General features: G+C 36.3%; 1 protein-coding gene across 1 annotated transcript in view; it reads left to right on the top strand.

Annotated features, from left to right (window-relative positions):
• Positions 1 to 26,468, top strand: part of LOC150099128 (folliculin-interacting protein 2-like) — a 412,583-nt gene that overhangs the window by 255,597 nt on the left and 130,518 nt on the right. The gene's annotated exons all lie outside the window — the stretch shown is intronic.

Below are 26,468 nucleotides of genomic sequence, written 5' to 3' on the forward strand. Positions count from 1 at the left end.
GTTACAAACACTTTACTTTTTCTGGCCTCTAAATTGTTTACAAGATTTTCAATGTTCATGAGTACTTCTGTAGCTGAAATATTATCTTTTTAATTAAGCTAATGTATGTTTGGAATGTAGACACTTGATCTCTTGCAAATGACAACCACAATTTCATACAGGTATCTTCAAATACCGTGTGTAGAGGCTTAAGTGCTGTGAGGACATTATGTTGGAGGCTTAATGGGTTATATACAGCACTCAGAAAGGATTAAAAACAGAATTTAATTCTTCCTATATTTCATCTCAGTCAATGAGACATCTTCAGGGATTACAAAAAATCTAATGTAACATAAAAACAAATAACAAACAATACTAAGCCCAACCACGTGGGTGACACTAAAGTCCTATCTAGGTGGGTGCCCTCTAAGGGCGGTTATAGGTAGCCTGGAATGTAAAGTGGGACCTCTGGTGATAAGCATTTCCCAAATCTTAGGAAGCTTAATGCAACCATATTTGTTAAGATTCGGGTGATTCCTGAGAGCTGCTGCTGATTCTAAGAATAGTCTTTCTCTTTTGAATTTGTGGTGGAGCATGGTGCCTTTTTTTTCCATGAGATCCTGTGGGTTGTATCCAAGACATGCAAGACCATGCAGCTGTATGACATGGTCAGCCAGGCCTGACTGACCATGGTTGTGCTTGCAGATGTATGACATGTTCCTCCAGGCAGATGGTAGCTGATTTGCCTGTCTGTCCAAAGTACACTAGTTTATGGGAACAGGGTACTTTGTAGACTCCAGGCACTAAGAAAGGAAGGAGCTGATCTTTTGTAGAGCGGATAAGGGTAGCAAGTTTGCACTGGGGCTTAAATGCTGTGTGTAGGTTGTACTTTTTTAAAATCTTGGCTATTTTTTCAGATGTGCCACAGATGAAGGGTATGGTGACGGCATTTCTAAACTCTTTTTGAAGAGAAGACCAGGGAATCGGTGAGAACTTGATTATTTTTTTAATGCTGTGATCGCTGTAGCCATTGGAGAGGAAAGTGTTGTGTATCTGGTCAAGCTCAGTTGTAAGGGCGGTTCCACTGGAACAAAGATGGTGGGCTCTCTTGGTAAGAGTTTTAATAATGCCATATTGTTGAGCAGGGTGGTGGTAGTGGGAGCATTTGTGGATGTATCTGCCTGTGTGCGTGGCTTTTGTATATACTGTGAAGGAAAGTGTACCGTTTGGAAGGCATGTAACAAAGGTGTCTAGGAAGGGTAAGCAATTCCTTTTCTATCATGAACTGGGTATTCTTGGATGTCCTCACAGCACTTAAGCCGCTACACACGGATTCCAATCATTCATGGAGAATAATATAGCTCGCATATCCAGACAACACGTAAGTCAAAACTACGATTATCTAGGCAACTAAATAGGCTGGCCTTTTTAAAAAGATGTCAGGATACAAGAGTAATACCGAACTGTGTTAAGCTGAAGATCAACTTCCACTCCAAAAAAGCTCTCTGTATTTATAACCATGCCAGCTTGGCACTACTGAGGGAACAAATCGCCACTATTCGTGCCACCCTCTCATTGACGAATGCTGCCATTGGCTCCTTACAATTGGAGTTCTCTGCTGTACTTAACCCCGAACACCGGTCTATTCTCTCTGCCATCTCAGAAGCTTCTGCACAGAAAGAATTTCAAAAAATAAAAAATAAACATTTCAAGAAATTCAACAACCTTTGTAAAGCAATCGCAAATTCAACTGCTCCAGACAGTCGTTAACTTATCATCCAAAAGGCTCAATGACAATGTCATCAGTGCCCTAATCCTTGGCCAAAATTTCGCGGTTGCTCCGAAAGAAGTGCCGGTGCTTAATGTGATGTTCAACATCGAACGTAGGATCTGTCACTTAGCGCTGGAGATAGCAAACACCAGACTTGACGTCGCCAACATCCTTGCCCAGGCTTCGCCTCCAAAAAGTAATTTATCGTCCTCCCAGCACACTGCTCTCATGAAATTATGAAAAGAAAAAATATCGTTATCACCAGAACTGATAAGGGTAATGCCACGGAATACAATCAAAAAATGGAGATTATCCTCCGAGATCGCTCTACCTACACCCCACTAGAACACAACCCCACAAAAACACAAGTTAAAAAACTTATTTAAAAAAGTGTCTTCCTGGCCCCAGAAATCATGAAAAAACTCAAACCTTTCTCCCCCCCCGAATATATGGTTTACCAAAAATTAACAAACCCAATTCCCCACTAAGACCTATAGTAAATGCCACTAACTCACCTTGCTGCAAACTGTCAAAGCTGGCCAACTCTCTGATCCTGCTCACTGGACTTTCCGCATCCTATATAAAAAACTCTACTCATTTCAAAACCCTCGGAAAATTTAACCTTAAATAACACAGACATATTGGTAAGCTTTGACATTTCCTCATTGTTTACCAATATTGCCTTAAATATACCTTAACACTTGAAAAACGTTTTTCCTTCTGACATCTTAGATCTCTTTTCCTTTGCCGTCTATTCTGGTTATTTTTCTTGAAAGAACAAAATCTATAAGCAGATAGAAGGAAATGCCATTGGTTCCCCCCTCTCACCTCCTCTTGCCAATATTTATATGGAAGATTTTGAAAAACGAGCCATAGACTCAGCCCCTATCAAACCTTCCACCTGGCTAAGATATGTAGATGATATGTTCTCTATTTGGCCTCATGGCCCAGACACATTAGGAAACTTCCTCAGTCACCTCAACAGCATACATCCAAGAATCCAGTTCACGATGGAAAAGGAAAAGAATAATTGCTTACCCTTCCTGGACACCTTAGTTACACACCTTCCCAACGGTACACTTTCCTTCATGGTATGTAGAAAATCCATGCACACGGACAGATACATCCACAAACGCTCCCACCACCCTGCTCAACAATGTGGTATTATTAAAACTCTTACCAAGGGAGCCCACAATCTTTGTTCCAGTGGAACCGCCCTTACAACTGAGCTTGACCACATACACAACACTTTCCTCTCCAATGGCTACAGCGATCACAGCATTAAAAAAAATAATCAGGTTCTCACCCATTCCCCGGTCTTCTCTTCAAAAAGAGTTTAGAAATGCTGTCACCATACCTTTCATCCGTGGCACACCTGAAAAAATAGCCAAGATTTTAAAAAAGTACAACCTACACACAGCATTTAAGCCCCACTGCAAACTTGCTACCCTTATCTGCTCTACAAAAGATCAGCTCCCTCCTCTCTCAGTGCCTGGGTCTATAAAGTACCCTGTTCCTGTAAACTTGCTTACTTTGGACAGACAGGCAGATCAGCTACCGTCCACCCCTGAGGAACATAAATCATACATCTGCAAGCACGACTATGTCTTGGATACAACCCACATCATCTCATGGAAAAAAACCACCATGCTCCACCACAGCAAATTCAAAAGAGAAAGACTATTCTTAGAATCAGCAGCAGCTCTCAGGAATCACCCAAATCTTAACAAATATGGTTGCATTAAGCTTCCTAAGATTTGGGAAATGCTTATCACCAGGGGTCTCACTTTACATTCCAGGCCACCTACAACCACTCTTAGAGTGTGCTCCACCTAGATAGGACTTTAGTGTCACCCACGTGGTTGGGCTTAGTATTGTTTGTTATTTGTTTTTATGTTACATTAGTTTTTTTGTAATCCCTGAAGATGTGTCATTGACTGAGACGAAATATAGGAAGAATTAAATTCTGTTTTTAATCTTTTCTGAGTGCTGTATACAATCCATTAAGCCTCCAACATGAAGATCTTCAAATATTTTCGCAACGTAACATGGCATTTTTCTTGAGAAAGAAAATAACAATGAAGCCAATCAAACATGCTTAAAATTCTGTCAATTGATGCACCCAAGGAACAAAAATTTAGTATTTCCATGCTCTAACAATTTAGCGTAATTGTTTCCTGCAAAGTCGCAGAAGTTTTGCAATTCTTCAACTCTGACTGTGTATATGTTAAAGTACTTGTATACTTTCACTGCTAAACATTCAATATATGAATTGGTAAACAGTCAACAGCATACTGGTAACAATTGTGTGTAATATGTGTGCCACAACCAATACTGATAATCTGCCTCTTCAGTTCAGTTCAGTTTCAAGTTTTTGCCAAGTCTTTTGTAATCACAAAAATTGGTGTTTGTGTTATCAGCACATAAAACAACAATTTTGTTTCGTAAGGCAAATTTGTCACTTACTTCCTTCAACATAGCACACTGTAGGTCGAATATTTCACCAGGTAAGGAAATAAAGTCTGTAATTTTGTCGTGAACACCACAATTTGGCAAAAAATACTGCACAATGATTGGAAAAAGTTTGATGTCTTTTTTGTTTGATACATCTAAATTGTGACTGTATTGCTTTTTGTTTTATTCAAATCCTCTGTTACTATACCCAATATGTTGGTGATAAAACGTTGGTAATTATTGCTTCTGATTTGGTACGTGCTGAAGAAAATTTTGATTCATAAATTTTATTAATGTCGAAAAGTAGTCATTTACGTGAAAACTTTAGCCATGACGCACTGTATGATAAGCAACAAGAGCTTCACTTGCTGCTATTTTATCGCCTTCATTATCACCATCACGTCTCATCATAAATGAGCTTATGTTTTTAACTGAAGCCAGTCTTTTGAGCATTCTTATGTTTCTGGCTACGTGGGTGTTGGTTGATGTCACTTCTGCCACCATGAGCAACAGAAATGGATATTACAATGTTGGCATACCACTTTTGTTCCATCTCTATACAGCAGGGGTGTTTAATCCGTCGATCGCAGAGCGATTTTTGGTCGATCTCTTGTGCATTCCTCCTTGCTCACAAATTTAATTAAAACTGAAAACTTAATATTTTATTTATCAATATTTTGTATTATTTTTAATTCACTTTAAGTGTATTGCTATTGTTTATTTATTTTTCGTTAAAATTGTCAAATCAGTAATTTTCTTATAAGTCCGGGTAAATGAATTAATTTGGATCAGTGGAAGTCAAACAGTGAGCCGAGTGAATACGATTATAAGCAAAGTGTAAAAAACTTGATTGTAGCTTAAATATTAAATATTCCAAAGCACATTACATCGATTTTTTACTTAGGTTAAGTCCTATTTGAATATTGTAAAAAAAATAAACTTTGTTTGTCTCTGTATAGTTTGTATTAGATGTTTTTGTAAATAACTCTTTTGTAAATAACTGTACATACTGCTTTAATAAGAATATGTTAGAGTGTTAAAAACAAAGGCAATGTTTTTGTCGCCGAAGCTGTACATGGCGACATTAGAAAGATTGTTATTGAAACTTGTATGTATGAGAAAAGCTTACAGGCTCTAAGTGGAAACATCTCCGAAGTCAGTCAGAAAGAGTTCAAATAACTTACCGATGGCCGGCAACTTACAATCAAAAGAAAGCGAGGAGTAAAAAAGGCATGCCAAACTTTGAACTTGAGATGAAAGACTCATACCGATTGTTTGGGGGTTGCCAAACTTCATGCGAGGTCTCAGAGGAGGCTTAATAAAAAGGGACTGAAGCAAGCAGAAGGGGTCCCGGTTCCAGAATTGTTGTCAGAGAGGAGGCCGCTCAGTCCAGAGTCAGATCCACGTTTGTTGAGAGAGGAGTTTCGAGTTTCCTGCTTCCAGAAAGGAGCTCCTTGGTTCGAGACATCGCTAGAGAGAGACTACTTCTAGGCTGCAGACAAGGTTTCAAATTGCCAAAAGGAAGAGTTCCAATTGCTGGAGAAAAGTTTCCAGGCCAGGTTAATGTCAGACATTCACCAGTGTGTTGCATTTTCATTACAATTTGATGAATCAAACGACTTCACTGATATTGCTCGGTTAATGGTATTTATGCGCATGGTATTTCAAGATTATTCAAGTAAAGAACTGTTGAAAATTATACCATTATTGGGAAGGACTAGGGCAGAAGACATTTTTTCGGCATTTGATGAATTTGTGAAACAACACAAACTTCTGCTTTTTAAACTTGTGCCTGTTACTACTGATGGTGCTCCTGCAATGATAGGTAATAAATCAGGCTTCATTTCATTATGTAAAAACGATGACGAATATCCAGATTTTTTAACGTACCACTGTATTATTCACCAACAAGTACTGTATAGTAAAAGATTAAACACAAAAGATGTTTTGGATATTACATTTAAAATTATAAATTCTGTTCAAGGAAAAGCCCTGCAACGGCGGTTATTTAAATTGAGGCAGATGATGATAGGGAACTTCTGTTGTACAATAATGTTCGCTAGCTCAGCAGAAGTTAATTTTTAGAAAGATTTCTTGTATCAATTAACAATATAAAAAATTTTCTTGATGAAAAAAGGAGATATTTATCCACAATCGAGTGATAAAAGATGGTTGTTACACTTATCATTTTTAGTAGATTTCTGTACGAAATTAAGCAATTTACATTTAGAGTTACCAGGCAGAGATAAAAATTTAATTGACATGTTGAGTTCAATAAAAACTTTCCAACAATACTTACTTTTATTAAAGAAAAATATAAATGACCACAGATTTAGACATCTTTCCCATATTTATAAAAATTTTTTGAACAAAATCAAGAAATGCTTCGATATGATTTAAAAGAATTTATTCATGAAATAGAATTAGTTGAGGAAGAAATGAATTCAAGATTTAAAGATTTTAATAAAACTGAAATAATTGTATCCTTTATCAATAATCCATTTCAAGAAAACTTTAACATCACAGAAACTTCAAATAAAATTATTGGGCTGTTTCATATAAACCGAGCTGAAGTAGAACTTGAGATAATAAACATTCAGAATAGTTTACATTTAAAATCAATAAACAATGAAGTCATTTGTAAGTATGCACATGAAAAATTCCCAATATTAACTGATATTGCGCGAAAAATTCTGTCGTGTTTCGGATCGACATACTTGTGTCAGAATCCGCTTTTTTGAATATGACCGTCATAAAAATTCAATTATGATACCAAATTACAAATGATCATTTGGATGATTGTCTGTGATTGGTCACTTCTTCATATCAACTTGACTATGAAAATATTGCGAGGTCCAAACAATGCCAAATTTCACATTAATTTTTTTTTTTTTTAATCAATCAGTATTTCCTGTAACTTGTGAGTTTGTAATCAATCTGTTGTTTTTTCTAACTTTGGTTTTCCAAAATAGAGAAATAAATATTTTATTTCGATGTATTTTTTTTTTTTTTTTTTTTGTTGTTGTATTAAAATAATTAAAAGTGATAAATAAATTTTTAAATACACAAATAAAGTTTTTAGTTGTATTTTTTTTTTTTTAGTTGTTTATTTGTGTGTAATCAGATATCAGGTTGGGGGAACGTGATCTATATAAGAGAGTAGATCGCTGAATAACTTTTTATAGAAAAGTAGCTCGCATAGTAAAAAAGGTTGAACACCACTGTTATACAGCTTGTCCAGTTTAATAAGTTTGAATTCTTTATGGAGATTGTCATTAAACTGCAGTTTCACCTCTGACATCGTAAGGATAGATTTAAAGCTTTAAAAAATAAGGCTTAAAACATTAAGCCTTATCTTTTTTTAAAAAAAAATAAGGCTTAATTTTAAAAAAAAAATTAAAACTTTAAAAAATATGAAATTTAAATCGCCGGTATTGAATAAAAATCTATTTGAATAACAAATCTATCGGTTAGTACAGGCAGAAAAAAAACTAACGCTACAGCAGAATAGATGCTGCAGCTGAGATGCACAAGTATTTTTGTATTTTTTTTTTCTGAATAAATCACTGCAGATATCGATATTTAGTATCGAGCAATGCAACTCCATGGTTATACAAATTACTGGTATCCATGATATTGATTTACAATTATAGGTTATGAATAATAATTTATGATTGACTACTATTAATGTAAATTTATAGTTTTTATTAAAAATTGGACAAAATTTACATTTTTATTAAAATGACATTACAGCCAGGAAATATGGGAGGAAAAAAAAAAAAACATATGGTCAGCCTGTTTCTTACCCTTCACTTCCATTGTTGTGGCTCTCTGAATTGGGTGGTCTACCAGTCTTCTCCATTCATGGCCAACCCATGTATGGGAGAGAAAATATATGTACATAAAAAGCATGTAAAGGATACCAATAGTATTGCACATTTTTGTCATAAGAAAAATATGGTTGTATTCTTCAAAAATCTGTAATTTTTCACTTCCTAGTCTCCATCAGTGTTACATCTTTAGCTGTCAGGTGTTATATCTTCATATGCACTGCTCACAGCTCAATCCACCCAGATCTTGGTCAACCTCTGGACTTTTTTCTTAACATCAAACAAAACAACCTCTTTTGTTTGATCTTTCTCTTTTTCTCTTAGTTGCTTTGGCTATTCAAATCAACTACAGATTAACCTTTTATCTCCCTTTCTGCTTATTTAAATGATCATACCATCTTAAGTTAGCTCTGATTACATTCCAGAAAATATATTGGTGCCCAAAACTTAAGGATGAATACTATTTCTGAAGATTACAACTGCAAATTCATTCAGATCAGCATGTGGCAATTTGTATAACTGAACAATTTCGAATAGAAAGTGGGTATACATTCAAATTTTTGAATCATACGCAAAGGAGTCACATGTTAACACCCAACAGGATATGAGGGTGGTCTGAAAAGTTCTCAGCCTTGACCATAGATGGCAACGCTATTCGCAGGATGTTTTTTTAAGTTGGTACATCTGTCATAAACATCCATGTGAAATTGCAAGCCATTCTATGAAGCAAAAGTGTCATCTGTATCCCTTGAAATGAATAAAATTGAGTATCATGTGGTTATAAAATTCTTTGTAAAAGAAGGTTTAACGTCAAAAGAAATTTATTCGAAGTTCATAAAAGTTTATTTGCACTTTTCTCCTTCGTTTTCGATAATTAAGAAATGGGCTGCTGAGCTTAAACATAGCCATACCGGCCTTGAAGATGATCTACGTGAAGAACGTCCAAAATCTGTAACAACACCAGAAATCATTGATCAAGTGCACAGTATGGTATTGGATGACCGATGAGTGGAAGTGCGTGAAATTGCCGAGACTATAGGTATTTCAAAAGAACGTGTATGATATATTTTGCGTGAAGAATTGCAAATAAAAAGCTTTGTGCAAGATGGGTGCTGTACTTGCTCACAGCAGATAAAAAACACACTTGCATGAAAATATCTGAACAGTGCTTGCAGCGTTTTAACAAGAATAAAATTGATTTTGTGAGTCAGTTTATTACTATGGGTGAGACTTCGATTCACCATTACACACCAGAATCCAAACAGCAGTCAAAACAATGGACAGAAGCTGGTTGTTCAGTGCCAAAGAAGACAAAGTCAGTTCCATCAGCAGGAAAGGTCATGGCATCAGTGTTTTGGGATGTTAAAAGCATTTTGCTTATTAATTATCTTGAAAAGGGTAAAACAGTAACTGGGGAATATTATTCTGATCTTTTAGCCAGAGTAGACAAAAAAATTCGTGAGGAAAGACCTAGTTTGCAGAAGAAAAAAATCATCATTCATCAGGACAATGCACCTGCCCACGAAGGTGTTTTGGCGATGGGAAAATTAAGGGATCTGCACTATGAATTGTTGGAACATCCAGCCTATTCCCCCAATTTGGCTCCTTCTGACTTCTATCTCTTCCCAAAACAAAACTCTTCCTCACTGGTCAGTGTTTTTCTTTGAATCAAGAGGTGATTGCAGCTGTAGAGGGATATTTTGCAGATCTTACTGAGAACCACTACAATGATGGGATAATGTTGCTGCAGCATCGCTGGAATAAATGTGTTAGTCTTAAGGTCATGTTGAAAAATAAAAATAATTTTGAAATTATAAATTCTTTTTTTTTCATTGTTAGGCCGAGAACTTTTCAGACCACCCGTGCAAAAGGCTGCACTAAGTGAATTGTGTTTGAAGGAAGCTCTTTTCTTGAAGGAATAAAGTTGCAAATTTGATTGTTTTTCTCATGTCTCAATGACATTATCCAGATGATTTCATATGAGGAAGAATTATTTGAAAGCTTGAAGAACACTGCAGAATTACTAATATTGCCACAGAGTTTGGAATCTCACATAGTTGTATCCAGTCTTTGGGCAGTGTTTCAAACCAATGAAACGTGTTCCAGACATTTGCTAAGAGGTTGCCCTCGTGCTACCATGGAGCACGAAAACAGGTTTTTGATTATACACAAACCATAATTCAACGCACTACGGCAGGTCAGCTTGGAAGTCAGCTCTATTCATAGAAAGGTACATGGATATCTCGTCAAACTGTGACAAGATGTCTGCAACGAGTAGGCCTATACACCCGAAGTTCTGTAGTCTGCGTGCATTTATCCACAGCTCATCATAGAGCATGTTTACAGTGGTGTTGTGTCCATGAAAATTGGACAAGGCACCAATGGGCTAATGGACTCTTTTCAGAGGAGACTCATGTTAATCTTCCCTCCAATTCTGGATGACACTTGTCTTCTGATTACCCTCATGAGAATATTCTTGACAGGGATAGATACAGCGGTGCTGAAATCATGATGTGGGAAGGCATTATTTTTAATGGATGCACACTGAGCTACAAATGCTGGAAAAATGGACTATGATTGGTGAATCATATTGCAACAGAGTTCTTCAACGTCATGTTCGGTTGTTCCATGGTGCTGTAGGGAAAGAATTAATTTTTATGAATGACAGTGTCACACCACATGAACAGTGGAGATACTGAGTTTATTAATTGAATTGAATGGCCGGCATGCTCCCCAGATCTCAATCCCATAGAACCCATTTTGGTATGCAATAGGGAAACACATTGCTTCTCAAAATTCCTCTCCAGAAAACAAACAAGTCCTTGTTTACAAGCCCTTGTTTATCTGAAATAACTATTAACCTTGCTCTGAAGGAGGAGAGGGCCAGTTTACCTCAAGAACTCCCAAATCACTTTGTGCCAAGCATGTATGATGTTGTAAGATCTGTATCGCAGTTCAGGGCAGACATATTTCATACTGAAATGTCTCTCTGCAAATTTTCTGTAAGCACTGGACATTCATTCTTTAATTATGACTTAGGAAATTTGTAACTTTTGCCAAAGGAGTCTAGAAAAACTAATAACTGATATGAGACCTAACACAGAGACTCAGGGAAACAAAATTATAAAGGGAGGAAAGGTGTGGATGGGAATGTAAGAGCGACAATGTTATATAATTGTGTTAATGATGGGAATGGGCTTTGTCATGGAAATGTTGACAAGGAGAGAATGATTTCAGGTTTGTGTTCGTCCGGTTTGGACCCATCAAATGTGTGCAAATATGTCTACATGTGTAAGGCATTAGAGAATAATAGAGATCTGCAAGTTGTCCAACTGTGTCAGGCAGACTGCAAACAAGACAATACAAAAGAATAGACAGGTAGATTATTATGACTGTACACAAATGCTAGGTGTAACAGAAACAAAAGGATAGAGTTTGTTGCCTTAGTCAATATGTTGCAACCTCAGCTTGTAGGTATTAGTGAGACCTGGCTATCAGAATCAGACCTACTAACTGGTATCGAGTGTAAAGGGTACAGTATTTTTAGGAAGGATAGAGAGGAGGGGGCATGCTGCTAATGATATCAGATGACTTGGATCCAATTAGAGTTGAGACCTATGATTGTAGTACTACTACTAACAATATTTCATGTGGGTTTGAAGCCATCTGGTGTGAAATGGAATCTGATAAGATCAATTACATAGTGGGTTGTTGTTGTTACAGACCTGGTAGATTGTTTGCTAGCGATGAAGAAATGCATCACCAAATAGAAAAGATGAGTGCGAAAAGAGTGATCATAATGGAATTGTTGAAAGTTTTTCCGCTTGGTTATACTATAAATTAAAGATACCAAGAAATTATATACTTGGTTTAATCCTTTATCCAAGTGTAAGCAAACAAAGCTTGCGCCTGAAAGGCACAAACTTTGCACTTGGATAAAGGATTAAACCAAGTATATAATTTCTTGGTATCTTTAATTTATAATCATGATGGGAGACTTTAATTATCCAAATATTGATTGGGTAGCAGTAGAATCTCATGAGAAGAATGAAAATGCATTATTGAGCTGTTATGGAACAACTTCCTCAAGCAGCATGTGACAGAAGGAACTCAAGTGCAGAGAGTGTTAGATTTGATTATGGTGTCAGAGGGCGTTTCAGTTTAAGATGTAACTATTCTGCCTCTGGAATAGTTTATGAATGGTCCATTGGGAAATGACAAAGTTTATGAATGTTCCATTCAGAAAAGGTTACATGCTGAACTACAAAGCAGGAAATTTTGACCAACTGAGGAGGAGTCTACTGAGTTCAGTTGAATGGGATCGGTGCTTGATGGAAAGAATATCGACAGTGCTTGGGAAGCATTTAAACAACACTTGAATGATGCAATATCAGAATGTGTCCCGAGAGTTCGAAGAATAAATAGGGTAGGAATCAAATGGATGTGTAATCTTATTAAGCAAGAGATTCATAAGAAAAAGACGATGGAAGGAGTACCGTTTGCATAAGGATGATGTCCATTATGAACGTTATAAGCAACAGACTAGTATAGTCAAAATTGTTGTACAGAAAGCAAAGTCTGAGTATGAAAGAATTCTATTGATATGCTGCAAGTCAAAGAAAGAATGAATATGAAAGAATAACTCTTCTAAATGCAGATGGCATGATGGTTATGGATGCAGAAGAGGAATGGGCACTCATTCAGTTAATGAGTGGCCATTTTGTTAAAAGTTATCACCCTTTAATTATCCAAATATTGAGTAAGCAACATTGAGCTCACTGTTACCTCTTCACTAGATGAAGAAACACGGGTGTATGAGGACGAGATATTAGAGCTGATGCACAAATTGAATAAGAATTCAGCAGTATGGACTGATAGGATATCAGCACATATGCTAAAAGAGTGTTCAGTTGAACTGGCCATTCCTTTGAGCTGTTTAATATGAGTCTCAGAGCAGGGAAGATTCTGCAGGAATGTATGGTAATTCCATTTCAGAAGGGTGATGCAAAGACCTATGTATCCATCTTGAGATACTAATTGGTCGATAGTTGGATACATAGGTCTTTGTATCTTTGAAGATTTTGGAAAAATTGGTTAGGGCTAGCATTCAGAAAGGGGTTGACAGTGAATCTCTACTTTATTATTATTATTATTATTATTATTACGGGCAACTCCAAGGAGTCCTTAGACTCATCGAGGGAGGCCCAACATCATATCAAGAACAACTATTCAGCATTTGCAGAGTATCTATCTTACTTTGTTTTGAACTCATTTACAGTCATGGCATCCACAACAAACTCTGGCAGCTTATTCCACTCATTCACCACTCTCCAAGTAAAAAACCTAGTTCTAACACCCTTGCTAACCACACTCTTTCTCAGTTTCTATGGATGGCCCCTAGTTCTCCTATCACCAGATTTGTTCTGAAAAATTTCCTCTGAATTAATCTTGTAAAAACCCTTCAGTAATCGTAATGTCTCAATCATATCACCCCTTTTCCGCCTATCAACCAATTTCTGTAACCCGCAGATCTTCAACCTGTTCTCGTAAGGTTCATTCATAGACCAGCTATCATCTTGGTCACTTGCCTCTGGATCCTCTTTACCTCCTCCCCATCAAGAAGAAATCCAGGGGCCCAGATCTGGGCACAATAGTCAAGATGAGGTCTTATCAAGGTGCGATAAAGAGGAACAATAACTTGCTTATATCTGCTCGTCAAGGTATTCTACAGTAACCAAGTTATCTGATAAGCCGATTTAGTCACTTTTGCTATGTGTCCCCTAAACTTCAACTAACTATCCTTATACACACTCAAATCTCTGGCTTCAATCAACCTCCTGGAGTACAGTTCCACCAATGTGATATACTGCTGCTAATTTTTTCACTCCAAAATGCATAACATTACACTTTGCTACATTAAACTGACACCCATTCTCATTAGCCCAGACTGCCAATCGATCCAAATCATCCTGCAAAATTTTGACATCATGTGCATTCACTATTGCTCTACCCAACTTTGCATCATCAGCAAATAAATGAAGTACCTCTCAGATCCTTTCCTATATCATTAATGAACAAATTAAATAGCAGTGGTAACTGCTATTTAATTTGTATTTTGGACTCCACTCCTGAATAAACTACTCTCTGATATCTCTCCATCAACCATCCTCCTTTCCATCTCACCAACCCTATATCCATCCCCATGTGCTGCAGTTTATGATTAGAATTCCATGTGGTATCCTGTCAAAGGCCTTAGCAAAGTCCAGCAGTATCACTGTAAATGTTAAAAATACCAAGCAATTTTAAACCTGGTTTTAGTTTTACTCCATTTCCCAAGTAAGCAAACAGACAAACAAGTCAAGTTTGCACCTGCAAGTGATGCAAGTCTAGCTGATCCTACAGGTAGTGCAAGACCAAGGCAACTCGTGGTAAAGGTGGCATAAGCTCCGATCACTAATCTTAATATTTACCCTTAATGCCAAAACACATCTCCAAGAAGGGGATGCATGATGTTTTGTATTAAAGGCAAGAGGCCACTACCCAGACCGGTTTCGACCTTTTTTGAGGTCTCATCAGTGGGAGCTAGGCTAGGAATACCAAGATTTAGTAATACAGAGCTTATAAGTATTTTACCAGAACAAGTTGCCATAAGGTGTTTTAACCTTATTAAATAAAAATCTCTGGAGGAGATATAAATGTAGAAAGTATTTTACCTTGGGTATAATAAATGTTAAAAATACCAAGCAATTTTAAACCTGGTTTTACTCCATTTCCCAAGAAAGCAAACAGACAAACAAGTCAAGTTTGCGCCTGCAAGTGATGCAAGTCTAGCTGATCCTACAGGTAGTGCAAGACCACTGATAGCTCCCACTGATGAGACCTCAAAAAAGGTCGAAACCGGTCTGGGTAGTGGCCTCTTGCCTTTAATACAAAACATCATGCATCCCCTTCTTGGAGATGTGTTTTGGCATTAAGGGTAAATATTAAGATTAGTGATCGGAGCTTATGCCACCTTTACCACGAGTTGCCTTGGTCTTGCACTACATGTAGGATCAGCTAGACTTGCATCACTTGCAGGCGCAAACTTGACTTGTTTGTCTGTTTGCTTACTTGGGAAATGGAGTAAAACCAGGTTTAAAATTGCTTGGTATTTTTAACATTTATTATACCCAAGGTAAAATACTTTATACAGTATCACTGTAAATCCATTGCCCTTATTCAGTTCAGTCGTCACTGTATTATAAAATGTGAGCAAGTTACTGAGGCACTACCCTTCACAAAACCATGCTGTCCTCTATACAGTATCCCATTTTCATCTATCCATTCCTGTATTTTGCTCTTGACTAATATCTCCAAAACCTTGACAACGATTCGTGATATGCTGATCGGTCAGTAATTTGCAACAAGTCTTGGAACCTCCTTTATGCAATGGAATTATTTTCCCTTCTTTCTATCCCCTCGGGACTAACCCAGACCCGAGACTCAAATTAAACAAAATGGTCAAGGGTACTGACAATTCTGTAGCTGCTTCTCATACGACACGAGCTGGTATACCATCCAATCCCACAGATGTATTTACATTAAGGTTCTGTAATATACTATTCACCTCCATTTCATTCACTTCAATTCCTGTATCAACCATTCATTCTCTCATTCCTGAAATATCACAGCCTGGATGATATACTCTTGCAAAGTGTTCACTTAGTAATTCTACTATTTCATCTGATTCAGTTACCTCCCTGCCATCAGCATTCCTTAGAATCATTTTGCCGTATAGATTTTTTCATTTACTTGCACCATATCAAAAGAACTGTTTGGGATTCACTTTAGCTTGCATTGCTAATTTACTTTCATAATCTGCTTTAGCTTTTCTTACCACACTAGTTACCGTTCTGGCCTGTGCTTTGTACTGTTCGTGTGCCTCAAGTTACTTTTCTCCTTAAATTTCATCCACAATTCTTTCTTTTTTTGCAGCTCAACCTTAATGGTGTTATTCATCCATTTAACTCCCACTTGATTTACTCTCTGGACTCTAGGTATGCAGTCAGCCATTATCTCCCTCAAACACTCCTTAAGGAGCATTTCCCATGCACTATCAACATCCAGCCCTTGCAGTTTAACATGCCATGGCACTGATCCAAGCAATCTCCTAAGCTCGTCATACTTACCAGCCCAGTAATTCCACATGTACCCTGTCTTAATTGAAAATTCCACACATTTAGCCACTTCCCAAGTCAAGACCTTATGATCGCTCTCACCAATTGGTGGCAATATGGCCATATTTATAATAGTCAATTTCTCATATGCAATTACTAGGTCAAGCACTCTTGAACCCCTAGTATATTCCATTACATGCTGTCTCAGGTAGTTATCTCTTAGTAACTGCATAAAATTCATTTCCTTCCTACCATTTGTCCTCCCCTCCCTCCAATCAATATTACCATAGTTGAAATCCCCCCATAATAATTATCTGTCCTCCACTCATTGAGTCTATTTGCCTATGCATACTGTCTCCATCATCTATTCCATCGCCTGGTCTATAGCAGCACCCAACTGTAAGTTTTGTTCTACTGACCTCAGTCTCACACCAGACAGCCTGAAATGTACTATTTTCACTATCCTGAAATTGAACTTCTATTCTCTTTTGCTGCAGTTCATCAGCTATCATCAATAACACTCCTTCCCCCCATTCCTTTCTCTCTGTCTTTCCTGAACACACTATACCCCTCACATTCTATCCCACTAACTATATCATTGTTTAACAAAGAAATTATTGATTATACCGGCTGTGCCAATTGTTTTGATAATTATCAATCCTGTTGGCTGTGCCATTTTGTTATAATGAGATTTGATCTCTATTTTCTGAGTGTTTTTATTTATTTGCACAAGGTTTCAATTCCAATTGGTGCAGTAACTTTAACTGTTTCTTTCAGAATCCGAAAAATTACTGATTCAATACCAAATACAAAATATAAATATTTAATAAAACAAAAACAATATATACACTTCAAAAAAAATTACACAACTAACTACAAAATTAGCTGGGTCCAAGGCCTTTTAAGATAAACTTACACTTTAGAAATCACCCATTCTCTGACTCATTCTATTACCGGTTTGTTCAACATATACTTAATCACATCTAACTAGACTTAACACTTTGTTTACACAATAACAAAATGTTCATAGTTGGTTTCTTTGTTGGGCCTTTTCCGAAGATATAAGGTGCTCTTCTTTTTTTCCATAGGATTCTTTCTCATCACTCTTATGTAGCACACGTTATTCCTCCTGACTTAATTAAGATATTCTGAATTCACCGAAGTATAAATACTCTTACCTCATGCAGTTCAATTTTTGTACTAGCAAAAAAAAAAAAAGGTTTCTTCTACTGCTTTATCTAAGTTGCTAAATTCCATCTCCTTTTCCAGTAGAAATGACAGATAGATCTGACGTCCTTAAAACAGATGAAATTTTCAGTCAGCATCTCCTCGAACATTCCTATAGAACATCGATCGCAATATTTTCTTTTATTTACCTATTACTTATTGACAGTCTTAACTCCTCCACTTTAAAAGGTCACAATTCTACGATTCCCTTTTCAGAATCTTCTATTAATATGCCCACAACTCTCACATAAAAACTTAATTTCCTAAGAACAAGATTTTGCCGGCCTGCGTTCTTAAATTTCAAATTAGCTCTCTTTTTTGTTTATCCTCCATTCTCTGATACCGAATGCTCTCTTGTTGTTTCTGTTACCTCAATACTGAACGCTCTCTGTGTCAGCTGTCGATCACTCATCAAACTTCTCGGTGAGCATGCGCACTCCATGAAAGTGGCAGGCAAGAAGTTATGTATAATGGCTGACGTGTCATCTCTGTTAGCATTATGAGAATGTCTTTACAAAACACAGCACTTAATAATTTTAAACCACAATAAAATTTCTGAAAGTAAGACAACTATTGAAATCCAGTAAGTACATAATTTTTTTTTTAAATGCTTTACATTTCATTTTGACAAAATAACATCAATAACATGCACATTGCAAGTGCCGACAATATGTATTATGAAACTAAAACTAATAATGTACTAACATAAACAATTTATAAAAATATTCAGAATTTTAAATTATGACTATTTTTACATCATCTTCTGTTAGCCATGTTTCACTAATGCCAATAACCTGTGGCCAGGAAGAACTAACAAAGGCAAAAATTCCTCCTCCTTATTCCGAATACTCCTGGCATTAGTGTACATAAAGTGCAGAAGTCCCCTAGCCCTGCCCCTATTTTGACGCATTATACTAACTATCCCATTTTGGTTTGTTATACTTCGTCCTAACTCAGGCATATTATACACATTCTTATTCTCAACTGATGTCTGCATGTCCACTTAATAGCATCCCCACCCTCCCTAAAAGCTCTAGTTTCCCTGATTCTGCACATCCACTTTCACTTCATTCAGCAACAATTTTTCCAGTCTCCGAACACCAAATCCATTCAGATGCAAACCATCCTTCTTGTATAAGTCCTTTCACCCGTCATACTAACTCCACACCACTCCTCCTGCATAACCTATGCATAGAGTCACTCGCAATTATGGCCCTCCTTCTCAACTCTACTTTGTCATACCGTGGCAACAGACTAACTATTTTAACTCTCTCACTCTTTTCTTTTGCTACTGCTAGTAATTTTTTCAAGTCCTCTCTCTCGTAACAAATTTTTCACCTTTTAAATCATTCGTTCTGACCACTACTATCATTTCTTTCACCTTATGCTTTTGTGCTCTAATAGCCTCCCTTACATTATTAATTTTCGCTCCCAGAAAGCACGATTTTGTCAAACTCTCATCTATTACACCTTTTACGACTGAATCACCATAAAATACTCTCCTTAATTTTTCTTTCACTCCCGATCATGTTTTCATTTATCTTATCATGCACTTGCTTCTTTCTGTTAACTGATTCACTCGGTAGACAGTTTTGTAATCACTCCAGCTGCCACTTCACCCAGTGAATCACTCTGCGTAACCGAGTGATCTCCCTCATTGCAGCTAACTCTTTATTTTTCTTATCAGTCAAACTATTCTCTCGCCCTGTACTTTTACTTTCACCATCAACTGTATCACTTTTTAACTCACTCTCTATGCTATCTGGCATTACATCACAATTTTCTATCGCATTCCGACTTTCATCCACCACGTCAATCTCGCGACCTGAGACACACTTCAGATCCTCGCTTTCATGACACTTTCAGCACACTTTCTCACTACTGTCGCTCTCAAACCAAACTGCAGCCACTCTTGGCAGAGCATACATTCCACTGACTTTACACTGGACGAATTCCCTTTGGTTAAATTCTTCAAGCAAATACGGCGATTTGGACACCATTGCCTTTCTTTGCTTTGGTGCTATATGCTACACTACGTATCTAACGTGTCTTATCAAAATACTAAATTAACCCTATTTAAAATAAACTTTTTTTAAGCTAAACTAATTAACTCCGCAATATATTCTAATTCTAGCACAATTTTTAAACTAATAACGCAATTTTTAAAAAAAAACCACACTTTCTTCAGCACACTTTCTCACTACTGTCGCTCTCAAACCAAACTGCAGCCACTCTTGGCAGAGCATACATTCCACTTTACACTGGACGAATTCCCTTTGGTTAAATTCTTCAAGCAAATATGGCGATTTGGACGCCATTGCCTTTCTTCGCTTTGGTGCTATATGTTACACTACGTATCTAACGTGTCTTATCAAAATGCTAAATTAACCCTATTTAAAATAAACTTTTTTAAGCTAAACTAATTAACTCCGCAATATATTCTAATTCTAGCACAATTTTTAAACTAATAACGCAATTTTTAAAAAAAAAACAAATAACTTATCTTTCATATAAGTTATTTAGTTTTTTTCTTCAAACGCAGTATTACCATTAAGATTAAGATCACAGTCAGTGTTGACTGCATTTTTATTTTTGTTTTATCTCTGACAAGCAGTAATGTAGCCAGCATGCTGACTTTTCTTATCTTAGCATGAATTACATTTCTGTGAAGCCAAGTTAAACCACCCAAACTCAACAGAATTAAAGATAGCCACTGCCAACATGAGGGCATTTATGAAAACAACAATGAACAACATGGGTTTACTAAGGGAAGGTCATGTTTTAGCAACTTGCTCACTTTCTATAACAATGTTATCATTGAACTAGATAAGAAGAATAGATACACCATGATAGTTTTGGATTTTGCTAAAAATCCAAACTGCATAAATTGAAAAAAATGGGTTTGGGTTATAGAATATTAGCATGGATAAGAGGATGGCTGACTGACAGATATCAAAAAGTGGTATATGAGGGGGGGGATATGAGTGCAAGATTTAAGGTAACTAGTGGTGTACCACAAGGATGATTCAGTGCTTGGTCCACTGTTATTCAATCTGTACATTAATGATATTGGGAAGGATTTGACAAGTGACATTCAACTATTTGCTGATGATGCAAAGATAGGTAGTGTAATCAGGAATGCTGCTGATATGAAGTACTTGCAGAATGATTTGAATAGCCTGGAATTGTGGGCATGGGAAAATGGGTGTCAGTTCAATGTCAGTAAATATAAAGTCATTCACTTCGGCGTGATTAGATATCCAATGTCATATTATATTGGTGGATGAGGCTAGGGATCTTGGAGTGTTAATAGATAGGAAGTTGAAGTTCAGGGACCCATGTAGCAATGATTGCAAACACAACTCAAAAGATAATTGCAATGCTGAAACAAACATTTACATGTAAAGATAAGGATGTTATTTTGCCTCTTTACAAGGCCTTGATAAGACCCCACTTGAACTATAGTGCGCAGATCTGGTTTCTGTTGTGATTCTGATATATTGGAGAGAGTACAAAGGAGAGTGTTAAAAATGATATCAGGATTGTGGAATACTGATTATGAAGACAGATTGAGAATTTGTAGTCTGCAGACACCAGCAAACAAGAGAAAGAGGGGAGATATAGCGCCTCCGTAGCACAATTAGAAGAACGACGGTACATTGCGCCCTTCGATTGGAATAGGCCTAAGTTCGATTCTCGTCGCGACGGGAGGAATCTTTATCTGGTCGATTTCAATCGATGGTGAGTTAGCCGATCTCATACGGAGGTAGCAGGGTTTTTTCTCCCGGAAACTCGGGTTTTTCATCCCGCATACATACAAATCGGCCCTTCAGAACACACGCAATTTACAGACAAAAATTACTAGTTGTGGTGGTGTTGGAGGTGGGCTGTAGATGGCGTTGATTCGTAGTAGAGGTAAGGTGTAGAGACAGTTGAAGATGTCCTCCCGCGATGAGTCTTCGGACTCCTTGGAGGTATCAGGAATAATAATAATAATAATAATATAATTGAGACTTACAAACTTCTGAAAGGGCCATACAGGATTTCAATTGATGAAATTTTTCAATTTATGGAGGGTGGGGAAAGGATGAGTGAGCATCCTTGGAAGCTGAGAATGAGGACATCATTGTTTCTGAAAGAAAACCATCTGAAAGAATGTTTATTCCTGTCATCGTAAATAGAATTTAGCTTGATGTAATTTTTTTTTTTTTTTCCACCAGAGGTCATGCCATTAGAATAACATGTGATCAAATCATTGTTTCTTTAGCTTACAGTTAATAATGTAACTCAGCTTGTCTTGTATATTGATGTATGTTCCAGATGATGATCTTGATGTGAAGATCATGTCTGGAGCATACATCAATATACAAGACAAGCTGAGTTACATTATTAAACAAAGACAAACCAGACTACAGTAAAACTATAACCATTCTCTACATTAAAGGAACATATGACAAAATAAACAGAGTACTACGAAAATACAACCTCAAATCCACCTTTAAACTTCCTGCAAAATTAAAAAACTTACTCAACTCATCCAAAGACCCACTCCCTCCACTAGCCCACCCTGGAGTATACCAGATTTATTGTACTTGCAACATACCATATATAGGAGAAACAGGATGCCTAATTCCTATCAGACAAAAAGAACATAAACGACACATTAAATATAATAATTATGGTGAAGCTGGCCTTTCTGATCATGCCCTGAATTCCTTACACAGAGTTGACTGGAAAAGCACTAGCTGTCTACATCGCACTAAAACATGGTATGAACAGAAATTTAAGGAAGCATGTGAGATTATTATCAACCACCCCAATCTGAACAATAATGATGGTCTAAAAATCCCAAATATATGAAAGGTATATATTTGACCCACGGAATGTTCCTCACTAAGAACAACTATAAACAGGACTGTAGAAAATCCACTATCTTAAAATCAAAAATAAGAATTGTAATACTAAAAATAGGACATCATGCAAAAGACATATTTTGGTGATTACACCACATTTTTTATTATTCAGTTATACAACATACTGAAATAATAGTTCCCGACAAGTTTCGTAAATCATAGGATTTACATCTTCAGGAGTAAATAGTATAACTTAAAGTTTAAACAAGAGAAATTAATAAATACAAATCATAACCGTCTCGCTATTCATAAACTCAAATAACAGAATAGAGATATAAAATGTTATTGACGTTGAACAATACTGGACGATGTCACGTTCTCGTTCATACAGTCTGAGCTCAGATTGAGGTAGATTTTTTATTAGAGCTGACCACACTTGATGGAGAATTAAACTTTGATTTTTATTGTATTGGGTTGGGTTTTTCAGAATATTAGCAGCTTCTTTAAATTTTCTTATGTAGCAGTTGTTTTCTATGTATGACATCATCGTTTTTTGCCAGAGTACATAGTGTCTAGTGGAAGTGGTATGGAAAGCAAGACCCGTTTTTTGTTCTCTTTTGTGTTATACGTCTTTTTGGTGTTCAGTCATGCATATTTCTCCAGATCTTCCTGTCTGTCCTACGTAGCAAATCCTGCAAGAGGCAATGGATTTTGTCGACTCCTGGTTTTTTAAGAGGATGATGAGGTGGTTTTGGTGGAAAACCACCTCATCATCCTCTTAAAAAATGAAAAAAGTTTGTTCAAATTAATGAACAAACACAACTATGTTGTGTTTGTTCATTAATTTGGCTAGCTTATCTGTAACATTTTTGATATAATATAAGGAAGCAAGATTGCATTTTTGTAATCCTGTTTTATTGTGTTGTTAGTTGGAGGCATTTTAAGGATTCTCTTGATGGTTTTTGTTTCATACCCATCCTGTTGTAGGATTTGTGTTTGTGTTAAGTATTTTAGTTCTTCATTACATCTTTCTTGTGTGCTGGAGATATTGTATGCTCTGTCTCAAAGAGTTTTAATTAAGCTTATTTTTTGTGAAGGATGGTGGTGTGAGGCTGCATTTAGAAATCTTCCTGTGTTGGTCGGCTTCCTATATACTGAGAAGGAGAGTTTATTTTCTTCATTAACTTCTAATAGAATATCTAGAAAAGGAAGTTTTTTATTTTCTTCTCGTTCTAAAGTGAATTTTATGGTGTTGTGCAAATTGTTGAGATAATCTTTAAAATTGATACGTTCATCTCTTGTTCCATTCCATCATCATCATCAAATTCCTGCCATGTACCCTCAAGGGGTGTACAGGATATGATAGTACTACATGAAAAAAACTACATTATTACTAACTTCTTATCTACAATTTTCCTCCAAATTAGTCTGTTACTTGTCAAGACTCCAACATTATCAGATCTTATATTTCTATCGTCTAAGGCACTTTGTACCGTATCAATCCACCTATATCTGGGTCGTTTTGCTGCCAACCTGGCAAAGAACACTTGTTTTGCTAATCTTTCTGCGCCCATTCTGTTTAAATGACCATACCACCTGAGATTAGCTCTGCTAATGTATTCCTGGATGCTGACAATGTCAAGTTCTTTCCTAATATCCTCATTTTTAATATGACATTGCCATTGATGCCATCTGTTCACGCCTATAATCTTTCTCAGGACTTTAATATCTGCAGTCTCTAGTCTTTGGTCAAGTGTTTTACTTCTGACCCAGCTCTCAGATCCATAAGTTAAAACTGGTTTGAACACTGTCTTGTATACAGCTAATTTAGTGTTCCGACTAATTTCTCTCTTATTCCATATGAATTTATTCAATTGACTTCCCACCATACCAGCTTTGCTGATTCTGTTGTCTATTTCTATATTTTATTTACCATCTTCAGTAAAAATCGTGCCTAAGTAGCTGAAATGTTTTACTTGTTCCACAGGTTCTCCATTCACAACACAGTTGACATTTTCAATGATTCTGCCTGTTTTCATTGTCTTTATCTTTTTATTGCTGACCTTCATACCATATCTATTACAACAGCTATTCAATTTAGTCAGAGAATCTTAGAGACTTGTAGCGGATTTATTTAGAAGTATAACATCATCCGCACCCAATTTTGATATCAGGTTTAATAAAAAATAAAAAATGATGGTACAACATGACAAATTGTTCCATTCCATATGATGAAAATATCGTCTACATAGCATAGCCATATTTTTGGTTTGCTAATATTAGTGATAATGATGAACCCATGGCCAGTCCTTCTTTTTGTTCCCAGATTCTGTCTTGATAGGTGAAAAAAGTATTGTTTATACAATGTTTAAAAAGATCTAAGATGTCCTCTAGGAGATTCAAAATTTCTTGTCTCAGGACGTTTGTAAACAAGCTGATGATGTCTAGACTTGCTAAGATGTCTGATGGACTAATATGTATATCTTTCACTTTTTCTATGAAATGTGTACTATTTTTATGAAGGAAGATGTTTTTCCTGTATGATGTGAGATCATGTTGGTGAGGTATTTCACCAAGTTGGAAGTCGGTGAATCTCTTCCATCTACTATTGGTCTTAAAGGTATATCTGTCTTGTGGATCTTTGGAACACCAATAGATTTTTGGTATCAAAGGATGTTTTGATTGTAAGTATTTTTTAAGTTCTTCCATCCAGAGAGGCACTTTTTTTATGAGATCATTTGTTTTTTTTGTGTGTATGCCAAGTTGGGTCTCTGTCTAAGGGTTTGTAGGTGTTTGTATCCTCCAGGAGACTTTTCATTTTATTATCATATTCTGTAGCATTTAAAATAACATCATTGTTTCTGAAAGAAAACCATCTGAAAGAATGTTTATTCCTGTCATCGTAAATAGAATTTAGCTTGATGTAATTTTGTTTTTTCACTTTTTTTCACTAGAGGTCATGCCAGTAGAATAACATGTGATCAAATTATTGTTTCTTTAGCTTACAGTTAATAATGTAACTCAGCTTGTCTTGTATATTGATGTATGCTCCAGATGATGATCTTGATGTGAAGATTGAAACGTCGGGATAATAAACAAGTTTTTTTTAGCACGGCTATAAATTCCATAAATTTTTAAAATGAATGCTGATCACCGTGTAACTCTAAAAGAAAGGATAACAATAATATATATTAAGGATATTATATATCCTGGATGAAGAACTTAGATATGGTTGCAGCCCAAGACAGGAGGATGTGGAGGAGACTCATTAATAACAGCAGCCCTACTTAAGTGGGATAAAGGTTGATAAATCATTCACCAAGATAGGAATTTTTGAGCTATGGGTGCATTTGTATAGGCTTAATTGTAATTCAATGGAAACATAGCACAGTACATAGGAATGGATTAAACAACTGTATAATGATTCCATTATTTCTTTTCTGTTACAGAGACATAATCATAGCACGTTATAAAACTATAATGTGAACAGGCAATACAAATAAAATGATTAGACTCAAAACGTAAAGTATTAGAAGATGTATTCTTGATGGATAAGTGCAGTTGCTGATTGCAGAGTCACTCATATTTGTAATTGTGCAATGAAGCATAGTAGGGTTATTTTTCTCTGGGAGTGATCATAGCATGGACCTGACTGCCCATAGTTGTGGTAGCAGATGTATTTTTTTATATCCTTCCAGATGAATGTCTGGAAGGAGATAAAACAATACACCTTCCATTCTAGAACTTTATGTTTACATTGATCATTTCTATTAATTTCCTATATGCTGTGTATGTGTCTGCAAGTTTTGCTTGTGATAATATCTCTGTTACAGTCATTGTTTAATTTATTTCTGTGCACTGTGCTTCATTTTCATTAAACTGTTATCATAAACTTTCTTAGCCATCTACCCAACATGAGGACAGTCCACAAAACCAGAGTACAACGTTTCTGTTATGCTTGGCACTCTAACACCAAACATGAGACTCAATATTTTTGGAAAAAGTGGAAAGGAGAAAAAAGAATGAAGTTTAAGTTCTTATGTGACTTAGAAGTGCTCATGTGTATATTACATGCCTCTTTATTACAAGATTACTGGTAGTATTTTGGTGAATTTCCTTATTGAATTCTTGCTGTTGATTCTATAGCATATTGGTTGATAATAGTATCATTGGCATCGTCAAATTCCTGACATGTACC

This window comes from Typopeltis vanoorti, chromosome 14, assembly GCF_054136105.1.
Source record: "Typopeltis vanoorti isolate ZY-2024b chromosome 14, IOZ_Tvanoo_1.0, whole genome shotgun sequence".
NCBI lineage: Eukaryota > Metazoa > Arthropoda > Arachnida > Uropygi > Thelyphonidae > Typopeltis > Typopeltis vanoorti.